The following is a 12,244-nucleotide window of genomic DNA, read 5'->3' as shown; positions in this document are numbered from 1 at the left end:
CTTCTTCTACACTCCTTCTAGTCTCCACACAAAAACCAGACAGATCCTTTAAGAAAAATCAAATCTCTTTTCAAACCATTTTAAATTTTCGCATCTCATCCACGATGAAAATAAAAATTTTTAAAACAACCTACAGTACTCCTCATTATTTAGGTTTCTTTTCTCCCTTCCCCTTCCTTTCCTTTCTCTATGATCTCATCTCCCCACTCAGTCATCTTCTCTAGGGTTCCTTGCCCATACCAAGCATTCTGTACTTCAGTCTTGACACCTGCTGTCTTCTGTTTTCTGTCTCTGCAGTTCTTCTTCCTCACATCCCTGCAGAGCTGTTCCTCTGCTTTCTTCCCTCTTTATCACTTTATCATTAAGGCCTTTTGTGACCAGCTTGGGTAGCCTGCTACTTTTCTCTCCCTTATTTCCTATCCTTCTATGTGCTACACTTTTATTTTTCTTAGCAATTAATCACCATTTGACTAACTATATTTGTTTTTTTGTCAGTGTTCCCTTTATCGATTGCTGCCTAACAAATCATCCCAAAACTTAGTAGCTCAATACAAGTATTTTTACTTTATTACCTCTCATGGTGTTGATGCATCAGGATTTCAGAAAGGAATCTGGTGAGTCATCCTGACTGTGGTTCTCCCATGCAATTACAGAGCAGAGTGGATGCAGCTGAAAGAGGGGGGATGCATCTAGGGACAGGCTGCTGCTGCTGCTGCTGCTGCTGCTAAGCTGCTTCAGTTGTGTCCGGCTCTGTGCTACCCCATAGACGGCAGCCTATCAGGCTCCCCCGTCCCTGGGATTCTCCAGGCAAGAACAATGGAGTGGGTTGCCATTTCCTTCTCCAAGGCGTGAAAGTAAAGTTGCTCAGTCGTGTCAGGCTCCTCTGTCCATGGGATTTTCCAGGCAAGAGTAATGGAGTGGGGTACCATTGCCTTCTCCGAGGGACTGGCTAGGTATCCTATTTTCTTCCATGTTGTCTCATGACCTCTTCACATGAACTCTCAGTGTGGCTAGTCTGAGCTTCCTCACAGCATAGCTGCTTCAGTCTGACTGTTTCCATTGTATTAAAAACCTCAAGAAAGAATTTTCCAGCACACTTAATTGATGCAGATAATTATAAAGGCATGCCCATTTTCAAGAGAAATAAGCATAGATGCAGTAATTGATGGGAGAAACATTAAAATAGTGTTGTTTGAAGAGAATACAAGATGGGAAGTATTGTTGCTGTCATCTTTGGGAAACAAAATCTGCCAAAGTTTACTGCTGTGTGTCACTTCTGACTAGACTATAAGCCTAACAAGGGCAAGGACTTTGTTTCATTTACTACTGTTTTCAGCACTTACAAAAGTGCTGAAAATAATGTCGATACTAGATACATATTTATGTAAATTAATAAATGAAATGTTCCATAAAGATACTTCTGATAACTTGCTATTTTTCTATTTTAAAAATATGCACATTCATTTGCATATCAAATAAAAGGATTTTGCTTTAGATATATTCAAATGAGGTTTTCAGATCTTGCCTGCATACAATTTGTTGAAAAGGAAGCTCTCTTCCCTGTAGGCTTTTAAAGGGATAAATCTAAAATTCAATCTGATCATGCCATTCATCTGCTTAAAATCCTTCAACAGTACCCCTAGCCTAAGGCAGTGATTTTCAAACTTTCTGACCATGGCTTAGAGCAAAAATTACATTTTGCATTTTCCCATCACCTCCTGGAACACCAGCACATGCAAATACATACTCACTGTATGTATAAACATATTTCGGAAGTCTAAATTGTAATCTGCAATGCATTTTTATATTCTCTCTTTTTGAGTTTTATCTCTCTGCTTTTTTTCTCCTTCAGTATCTTCCCTTCTATTCTCAACCCCTGTTGTTTTCTCTTCTATTTTTGTGTTTAATTAAAAGCAAGCAAACAAAAAACCTCAAACACTGGTATTATGGTCCATTGAATTGATTTTCAGATTGATTTCAGATAGATCACTATTTGTCCTAGGCATGTGGTTCCCACATTAATCCTGTAGAATTAAATCCTAAAGGGAGCATCCTGAGACACTACTTTAAAAGAATGTCAGGTGTTTCTGATACTTAAAGATCTAGAATAAATCTAAGGTCCAAGTTAATAACATGGCAACTATAACGCACAACTTGAGAGTTGTGAGTTAAGTTTTAGTTGGGGCAATATGGAGAAGGCAATGGCACCCCACTCCAGTACTCTTGCCTGGAAAATCCCATGGATGGAGGAGCCTGGTAGGCTGCAATCCATGGGGTCGCGAAGAGTCAGACACGACTGAGTGACTTCACTTTCACTTTTCACTTTCATGCATTGGAGAAGGAAATGGCAACCCACTCCAGTGTTCTTGCCTGGGGGATCCCAGGGACAGGGGAGCCTGGTGGGCTGCCTTCTATGGGGTTGCACAGAGTCAGACACGACTGAAGTGACTTAGCTTATAAGGACTGAACCCTGGGAGATAATACTTTAGATAACTCTGACAAACTGTTCCAAAGAGGTAGGAGGGAAGGACAGTATACATGTGATTCTGGTAATGGGGGAGTACATGCAATCAAGCATATTTACTTTTTAGAAAGTTTCTGCTAGTCTTGTGAAGCTTCTGCTAGTCATAAGAAACAGTCATCACCATGAAGGATTTTAATGCTTTTCTAGATATGAGGAGACACAAGAATTGGGTTCATACAGTCAGCTCTTGAGAATATCTCACTATCTGAAGACCTGTTCTGCCAGTTTTCTGGGAGCACAGAGTACCTCATTTCTGCTCTTCACCCTGAACTCCTTCATGGAGGGTGTTGGAGATCAACAGTGAAGCAGAACATGGTTTAATCCTTGTAGGGGAGATGGCAAGCACCCATGGCAAGTGCCAATTTGTGGTTTACAATGATAAGATTCTCATCATCCCCTCCAGCCTCACTTCTCACTACTACTTCTTTTACCTTCTTAATGATATTAAAATATAGACCAATTGATGACTTTTTGCATCATACATTGCCTTCTTCTGGGCTTTTCTCACTGCCTGGATAAATTACCCCTTTATTCTCCTGCCTGTTACAGTTCATCTAGCCCCGCAAAAGCTATAGAGACTTCACAGAGGAGAGACATAAATGTGACTTAAACATATAAAAATATGATCCATGTACCTCACATTAAAGAAAATATAAATTAAAACTGGCATTTAATTATATCAGTAAGTTCTTTATCCAACTACAAATCAACCTAATCATACAGTCATCTATTTCTCTCTTTTGCTTAAAACAGTTCATATAACACAAGATAAAATTTCTCATTGAAATTAGAATAGTTCACATATATAAACTTCTGTTATCTGTGTGTAGGATAGAGTTGATTTGCAGATGACTGGAAAACTCTAGTCTTATCTTTGGAGATGCCTGGATATCTGGCTTTAATTCTTACTTGTGATGGTGTTGTAACCACGCAATCTGGGAAACAAACTCACTCAGAAGGACAATGCAGATAGTGGAGTGCAGTTTATTACACCGGTAGGCCCAAGACAGAGTCTTCTCTTAGCCAAGGGCCCCGACCAGTTTTTGTGAAAACCTTATATACCCTAAGTGTATGTACCCTAAGAGCACCTCCCCAAATGCTCTGAAACTAGTCTGAACAAAGGAAAAGAAAGATAAAATAAAAGTTAACCCATGATTCATATGCCGTAAGCCTAGGTAGTTAACAGTGGACAATAATCAATAGGCCTGTGGTCATACCCCAATTAGCATAATAGAATTTATGATTCTATTCAGTTACACAGATAATTAGGGTATTCTTTTAGCTGTCTGAGAGTTTAGGTATGAGCCCTGGGGCTCTTCCATGGAGAGGGAGTGGGTGTCTGGTTTTCCAGTTGGTATGTCATTTCCATAGATATTGGGCATATAGCTCAAAGTCCATGGTCTGGCCCAAGATGGAGTCCTGCTTTCAAGATGGAGCCTGTTCTGTCTGTTTCCTCCTTCAATGGGGCATTGAGATTTAAAATCTGAAACTATTTGGGAAACTCTAGAACCAATTTGTTTACTGATTTTTTTTTTTTTTTTTTACAACCATTTAGCCAACCTCACTTGGCTATGTGACCAGAGAGGTGTAAAGTGTTCTAATAAGAAATTTATCTCCTGAGAAATTTTATTCTCCTGAGGTTGAGATTCACTGCACACATCTTGAAGGATCACTCTGGAGAGGTTTGTTAGTAAGAATCACTTGGAGCTTGCACATGGGATTCTTTTAGAGCCCTGGTGCTTATCTGCACTATCTTTTTCCTGTTGTGTGTTACCTCTGCCTTTATACTAAAGTCTTACATGACTACATCTTGTAGGTTCTAGTGGATTGTTTCAAACGTTCAAACTTATGAAATCTTTGTAAACTCCCTGGACAGTGTCACTAAAAGTCTCTAATTATGCTTCTGGTATTTTTTCTTAGTAAAGCCATACAGGCTCCTAATGATCACCTTGTTTATAGACTCAATATTACTCTATTTAATTATCTTTTGTAAAACTTCCTGAGGATAAACATCGAGCTTAAAGATTTATAGCTCTCAGATTACAATATTCTTCCACTTTTGAAAATTTATATACTTTTCTATCATTAGTTGAACTCCTATACAGCTGACAATAATTTTCAAAGATTTCTCCAATCTCAAACCAATTTAAATTTTTTTAAATATAAATTTATTTATTTTAATTGGAGTTTACAATATTGCAAAACCAATACAATATTGTAAAGTAAATTTTATGTTTTAAAACTCTGATTGATGAGACTTCCCTGGTGGTTTAGTGGTTAAGAATACACATGCCAGTGCAAGAGATACAAGTTTGATCCCTGGTCTGGAAAGATTCCACATGCCATGGAGCAACTAAGCCTGTGCACCACAACTATTGAGCCTGTGTTCTAAAGCCTGGAAGTGGCAACTACAGAGCGCATTGCCACTACTACTGAAGCCCACATGCCTAGAGTGGCGTGCTCCATAACGAAAGAAGCCACTGCAATGAGAAGCATGTGCACTACAACCAAAGCACAGATCCTGCTCATCATAACTAGAGAAAGCCCACACGCAGCAAAGAAGACCAAGCACAGACAAAAATAATAAAAACAAATAAACAAAATTTAAAACTGATTGATGAAGCTTGGGTTAGACACCAAATCAACTGTGACCTGGTGAAACCCAAATTTATATGCATTGCAAGGTACCACAGACTCACTTAATGGGTCCAAGTTTGACCTCAGAGACTAGAAAGTGAGACTCCTATAATTTTTCTCTAGTTAAGTCGAAGATTCAAATGCTTATAGGCTCAGATAACACTATTCTACATCTCCTGTCTGCTTCCCTCCAGAGCTCCAATGCCACAACTCTAATTGCTTATTTGATATTAATATGTTACACCAAAGTCATCATATATCAAATTAGTTTAATTTGTTTGAAACGTTATAACATTGCTAATAATAGTGTCTAATACTTATTATGTGAAAAGCAATATTATTTGCATATGTAGTCTTATTTTGTGTTCATGCCATCCCTTTATAGTAGGTGCTTGATCAGTGCTCTTTTACAGAGGGGAAATTGAGGCACAAAAATGTCATGTAAGTTCCTTGAGATCACAAAGTTGATCTGCAGTAAAGCTGCAGCTCAAACTCAGATCTTTTTATTCCAGAGTTTACAACTGTAATAACTATTTTACATTGCTTTCTATAGAGTTTCTTTTTTTTTTTTTTCTGAATTAACCAGACTTAAAATGTCATTTTCAATTTTCACTGATTTGTCACAATGTCATTAACCAACAACTTTGGGTGTCTTCAGCTCACCCCCATTTCTGACTACACTGTCTCTGGTTTAGGCCCTAGTTTCTGGAGAGCTGGAATGCTGCAAGGGTTTCTAAGATACATTTCTAATTTTTCTTTTGTCTGCTCCTCTCTGCACACCACTGAGAAAATGATCTTCCTAAAACAAAACTCTGATCACATCTCAAATTTTCACTGAAAATCTTTTAATGATCTCGTATTATCTACCTAAAGATATTCTCTGACCATCAAAAAGCCCTTCTATTTTCTCACCTCTATTTCCTTCTTTAGTGATAGTCCTCTTTTATGGAAAGTACAACTTAAATCCTTCATGCTGTTCAATCTTTCAAACTACTTTATCTATTTTCTTTCACTAAGCAAATACCACTACTTAATGTACTTATTTTGTTTTGTAATATTAATTCTATTTTCTTTTGCCCATGTCTCCTAAATGGCATTCTATCCTGCTGAGAGCCTAGCTTGACAATACTTACATGATAATTAGTTAATTCACTAACATTTATTGAGTGATTATTTTGTGCTTCATAAACTGAAATATGATACTTCATTTTTTCTGTAGATGTTCTTTAAGAGGAAACATCTCAAAATTTTCAGTACAGCAAAAAGCAATTTAAAAGGGCACTTGCCAACTGGTTTTTAGCTATCACAATGAAAATATCTAGAGTATTTCTTACTATCTTTCCAATCAGTCTAAAAGCTGTATTTGAGGGGCAAATAATGATTCTGGTTGCAGCTAAGACACAAAGAAGGGTACTCAAGCATTCACTTCTGAAAACCATGGAGTTAGAAAACCGGGTGAAAGTGTTTTGTATGTGGAATGAAAGGTCACTAAGCTTCTGCATGATGCTGACTTGGAATCTACCAACCCCTCATCCATGAGGGCTTGACTCTGCGGAGAGCACTCAAGGGATTGATTTATCATTGTCAAATGGTCTTTATTTAAAGCTAGTGATTTTGTTTTACAAAGAAACGGAGGCCTTTTCATTCTATGCCAGTGTAGCCTAGAGTAAAGAAAACATTCTCTGGGACATTTTTATTCCCCGAAACATTATCACATTTATTTATTAACCTGACTTCATCAGAATTTGTTTTCCCTCTATGGATATGATGTGTGTATGTGTGTGTTAAAACATACATTAAATTCACATTACTATTGACTATACTTATGCTGTGTAGATATATAGCAAATAATTGGTTATATAGGTATAATATAAATTTTTTATTATGATGGCATAAAACAAAAGATGTAAGTGCTGGAGCAATCCGATATCAGTAAAGAAATTTTATTGAAGCATCAATGAGGAATACATGCTTAAATTTGTTCTAGACTTGAAAATGTTGATTTACACTATAACATTCTCTGAGACACTTATAACAAAGCTGCAAGTGAGCTGGGAATTATCTAATTGAAATTGACTTCTCAATGCCAGTATATTCTGTACAACACCCTCACCTGATGATATGCATTTGTCTGTATATTAATGAAGAAGCTACTGTTCATGGCACTGAAGCACCTCTCTGAATGGTGCCATAACTTTGACTCCATGGTCACCCAGCAACATATCAAGTACCAGAAGGTGACCTGAAAATGATACATGAGTATTATTTAGTGTGAAGTTTATTGACTTACAGATTGCAAGAGAAAAGAAGAATAAATAGTCTTACCTAAAGCTTCAGTTAGACAAAACTGAAATAAAATTCTGTGCCTGTGTAACATATAGAATAACTTTCAACATTTTGCCATTTCCATTAAGGATGAGTAATTTTCAAATCGTCATTTGCATTCTGACTAATACAGAAGTTATGCTATTACAGTACTGACTGCAGGAGCTTAGAGGCCAAGGAGTCTGGAGTGGTTCAAAATTGATTTGATAACTCACTTGAACATAAGGATTATATTTTACTCAAGATGCTTGCTAATATACCATAGGCAATTGATTTCCTAGTTTAATGTAGAAATTCCCCGAATTACTCCATTGGCTCTAAATTTGGGTTGACTAGACAAGAAATCCCCCAGGACACTTCATTAATCCCCAATAAGGGTGCAGCTCTCTGAATCATTAAACCATTCAGTGTTTCAGTTTTCTTACCTGCAGAATAAAGACTACATAGTCCCTGAGGTCCCTCTGGCTCTAATGCTTAGATGCAGTTGTCTCCAATTAATTCTTAGCTTTATGGTAATTTGTTCAGTTGCTAATATATGAAGAAACACTGAATTATAAAGACTCATGCAATGCTTTTCATACATAAAACTTACAAGTAAATATTTCCTGAATTAATGATTTTCTTTGGGAAAATCACCTGGTTATGGGTATAACTGCACTCTTAAAATAATCAGGGTTCTTTTCTGTAGCCTAAGCTGTATTTATCCAGTCTCTTACTAGTCTGGAGGATGTGCAAGGTATAACTACAAAACAACTACTTAAACAAGAAGTCAGATTAGTACTTGAGAAGGATTCATTCTGAAAGGAGGGCAATTGGGTCTAAGGAAGTACTTCAAATCAACTTATAATCAGCTCAATCTTGTTGAATTAAGGAGGTATGCTACTAACAGTTGTTGTTTAGTCACTAAGTTATGTCCAACTCTTTTGCAACCCCATGGACTGTAACCTGCCAGACTCCTCTGTCCATGGGATTTCACAGGCAAAAATATTGGAGTTGGTTGCCATTTCCTTTTCCAGGGGATCTTCCTGACCCAGGGGACTGGTAATTTACTTATTTTTATTTTTAAACAGCTCAAATATGCCTTGTATAATATAATGTAATTGTATTTATATTGTAAGTAATATGTATTTATTTGTATTTAATTAATACATTAATACAATGTATTTAATTGTAAATACAATTGTATTTACAATTATAATTGTACAATATAATATATTATAATTGTATTAAATTACATATAATGTAATAAGTATGTAATATCTATAAATATTGAAATGAGCCACTTTGTTGAATTTCTGAAGACTTTGGCTAAGCAGAAGTCAGGATTTTGAGGCCCAACTAACTGGCTTTTAAGAGGAGTGAGAACACAGTGGGCTCTGGTGAGCTGATGTAGGAACAGGATCTTTGTGAGTATCAGGAAATGCTGTCAACAACTCTGAAAGCCCAAGAGCAGAAGTGGTGACTTTGTGTGCACAAGACACTTCAAAAGCATGGTGAGATGTAAATATAGGGCAGAAAAGGAGATGGCCTTGGAATCTAAGGAGAATTGTTCCTGCGTCCATGGCAGAAACAAGGGCAGAAGGAAGGAGCATGAAAGGTGTTTATGCTTTGGCTTTAACTGGTAACAAAACTTTGTAAGACTATTCCACGTGTCTTAAGTTGTTGTCCATATCATTATGTTTGTTTTGTGCAATATTAATTATATAATTTTGAATCAGAATTAATATTCAAGCTGTTTCTTAGGGCTTCCCGGGTGGCACAGTGGTAAAGAACCCACTTGCCAATGCAGAAGATACAAGGGACACAGATTTGATCCCTGGGTCAGTAGGAAATGGCAACCCACCCCAGTATTCTTGCCAGGATCCCATGGACAAAAGAACCTAGTGGGTTACAGTCCAGGGGGTCACAAAGGAGGACATGACTAAGTGACTGTGTGCATGCATAGACCCATCCCCCACACATATACAAACTACTTCTTCAATGTTATTACATTTATCTATATAAAGCTCTAAGATATATTGTTGTCTTCCTTATTAAACTGTAATCTTGAGGATATGCCATTTGTCCTCCTTGAGGCTACGTCATAATCTTGAAATTATGTTATTTTACTCTATGTCCATATCTGCATAATCTTGTTTCTTACTGAACGAGAAACAACATTTTTCACATGGTTAAACTGAAGTTTGAAGCTTTTAAATTTAGACAGTTCAGCTTTCAACTGATACTTAAACTAAATCTTTTGCATAGCAAACACGGGAAATAGTTAAAATAAATTTAAGCTGTAATTTTAAAAACTTAAACATCTTCCATGAATTAAAAATAGAAGCAGTTATAAGCACAAGTGACATTTAAACAGAGAAATTAACTCTTACCAGGGAAGAATTAGAGTTGAAATAATTATGAGTCTGACACAGACCAGAACCTATTGGTAATAAAGTTTTTGCCAATCTGTGGTGAAATTAATAGAAAATAAAAGGAATGTAGTGAGTATTAAATGAAGATCAATTTATCTAATATTGTGTAATAACCTTAATTTAAGATAACATATCTTTGACTTCTGGTGTCATTTTTTTTTAATTATATAAAATCATGGTTCGTCTATCTATCTTTCTGTCTATATGTATGTGTCGATCTTTCATCCTGTGTTGGCAACATAAAAATAAAGGAACCCCTCATCAGTTCCTCTTTTGAAATTTTTACTGAACTAAAAACATTCAAAATCATCAGATTCTATCACCTGTTCAATATTAGAACTTTGATACCTCATTAGAAAAGTGATAGATATTATTGTGAAGATTTTATAAAATTTTCTGGTTCAGTATGAACTGACTTTCAAGGTTAAATTGTTTGCACAATTTATTGTATAAAACTGGAGTGTAACCTATCTCCACGGTGAATGTTTCTGGAAAGAAGGATGCAGTCACATGGAAGAAAAGCAAAGTCTGGCATAAAAAAGCCACCCCATTCACACTCATTTGGAGGTGCTGCCCCAAGATGAACATTGCTTGCTGACATACAATTAAGTTTATAATTACTGTTCCAACTTGAACAGAAGTTTGGTAAGTAACTTTAAAAAAATAACCAACTCTTGACTCCTGTACTCCAATTAACACACCTGGATGATATTTTATCAGGAAATATTATGAACTATTTTATTTAGATTTGGAATTTTTCCTCTTATTCTGCAAAAATAAAATAATAATTCATCACTCTGTTTTCTTTTTATTTTCTATCAAATTCAAATTTGAGTGAAAATTGCTTTGATTTGAGCTGTTTGTTTTCTATGGTGATTTTAAATACTTATCTACCTGTACCTGTATAGTTTCTTCAATCAGTGATTCTATTTTCATTTTCTCTGACTGAAACAATTCTATTTCCAATAGTGGTAATGATAATAGTAATTTTTATTTAAAAATTATTATAGTTAAGAGCAAATCAAAATCTTCCTTGGGTAATGGAGGGATAGCAAAATTTTTAGGTAGAACACATATAGCCAGCTCACATGCCACAATATTTTACTGCTTTATAGATACATCTCATATACACATAAATATAACAATAGTAACATGTTTAAGTTAGATAGGAACTGTCCCAGAGGTTATTTATGTGGAAACTAGGGTAATAGTGGGCTTCCCTTGTGGCTCAGCTGGTAAAGAATCCGCCTGCAATGCGGGAGACCTGGGTTCAATCCCTGGGTTGGGAAGTTCTCCTGGAGAAGGGAAAGGCTACCCACTCCAGGATTCTGGCCTAAAGAATTTCATGGACTGTATAGTCCACGGGGTTGCAAAGAGTTGGACACGACTGAGCAACTTTCACTTCAGGGTAATAGAAATGGGGATTTTGTACTAATTTTTATTAGGATAAAATTTTGCTCATGATGGAGATGGATATAGACACCATACTGCATTTTGGAAGGATTTTCCTTTGCTGTTTGTGAAGCAGCTGAGAAAGATCTTCTGCCAATCAACCCAGGATCTTTAATTCGATCGTATTGTCCAAACCTAGAATATGAGCAGGAGAAATGACGACGTATTTTTCCCCAGGATTGTTCCATGAAGAAAACTCTACTGGAAATTTGTTAAAGGCTACTGAAAGGAAGTTTGAGGTAAGAAAATATCGACATAAGCTATGAATAGCTTATTTCAATGACCATAAGCTCCATTTTATGTACACACCAGTAGAGGTAATAACTGTGCTGTTTTTTGAGTATTCGTTTTTTCCCTTTATTTTAATACAAAGAAGCAAAAGGGGAAAATCTAAATTGTTTCAAAGTTATTACAATAACAGACTAAGCTCCGCTGTCACTTCCATCACATGTTCCTCACTGATGCTTTCTTATCCACTGGAGTGTGATGTTTGGCTCATGTTCTGCTATAACAGTCTGGTCACTTCTATCACAACTGTTATCACACTATTGGAATTTTCCATTTGTTCATTGATTCCATCGTCTGGAATGTGGACTTCTTGAGTGTACTTGAGTTATATGTCTTTGTCATCTTTGTATCTTCAGCACCTAGAACAGTGCCTAATAGACACAATAATAATCAGCTGCAGCTGCTGCTGCTGCTCCTGCTGCTGCTGCGCCGCGTCCGACTCTGTGCGACCCCAGAGACGGCAGCCCACCAGGCTCCGCCTTCCCTGGGGTTCTCCAGGCAAGAACACTGGAGTAGGTTGCCATTTCCTTTTCCAATGCATGAAAGTGAAAAGTGAAAGTGAAGTTGTTCAGTCGTGTCTGACTCTTAGCGACCCCATGGACTG

This window comes from Oryx dammah, unplaced genomic scaffold (genome assembly GCF_014754425.2).
Source record: "Oryx dammah isolate SB20612 unplaced genomic scaffold, SCBI_Odam_1.1 HiC_scaffold_28, whole genome shotgun sequence".
Classification (NCBI taxonomy): Eukaryota; Metazoa; Chordata; class Mammalia; order Artiodactyla; family Bovidae; genus Oryx; species Oryx dammah.
Note: the sequence above shows the minus strand (reverse complement) of the source record.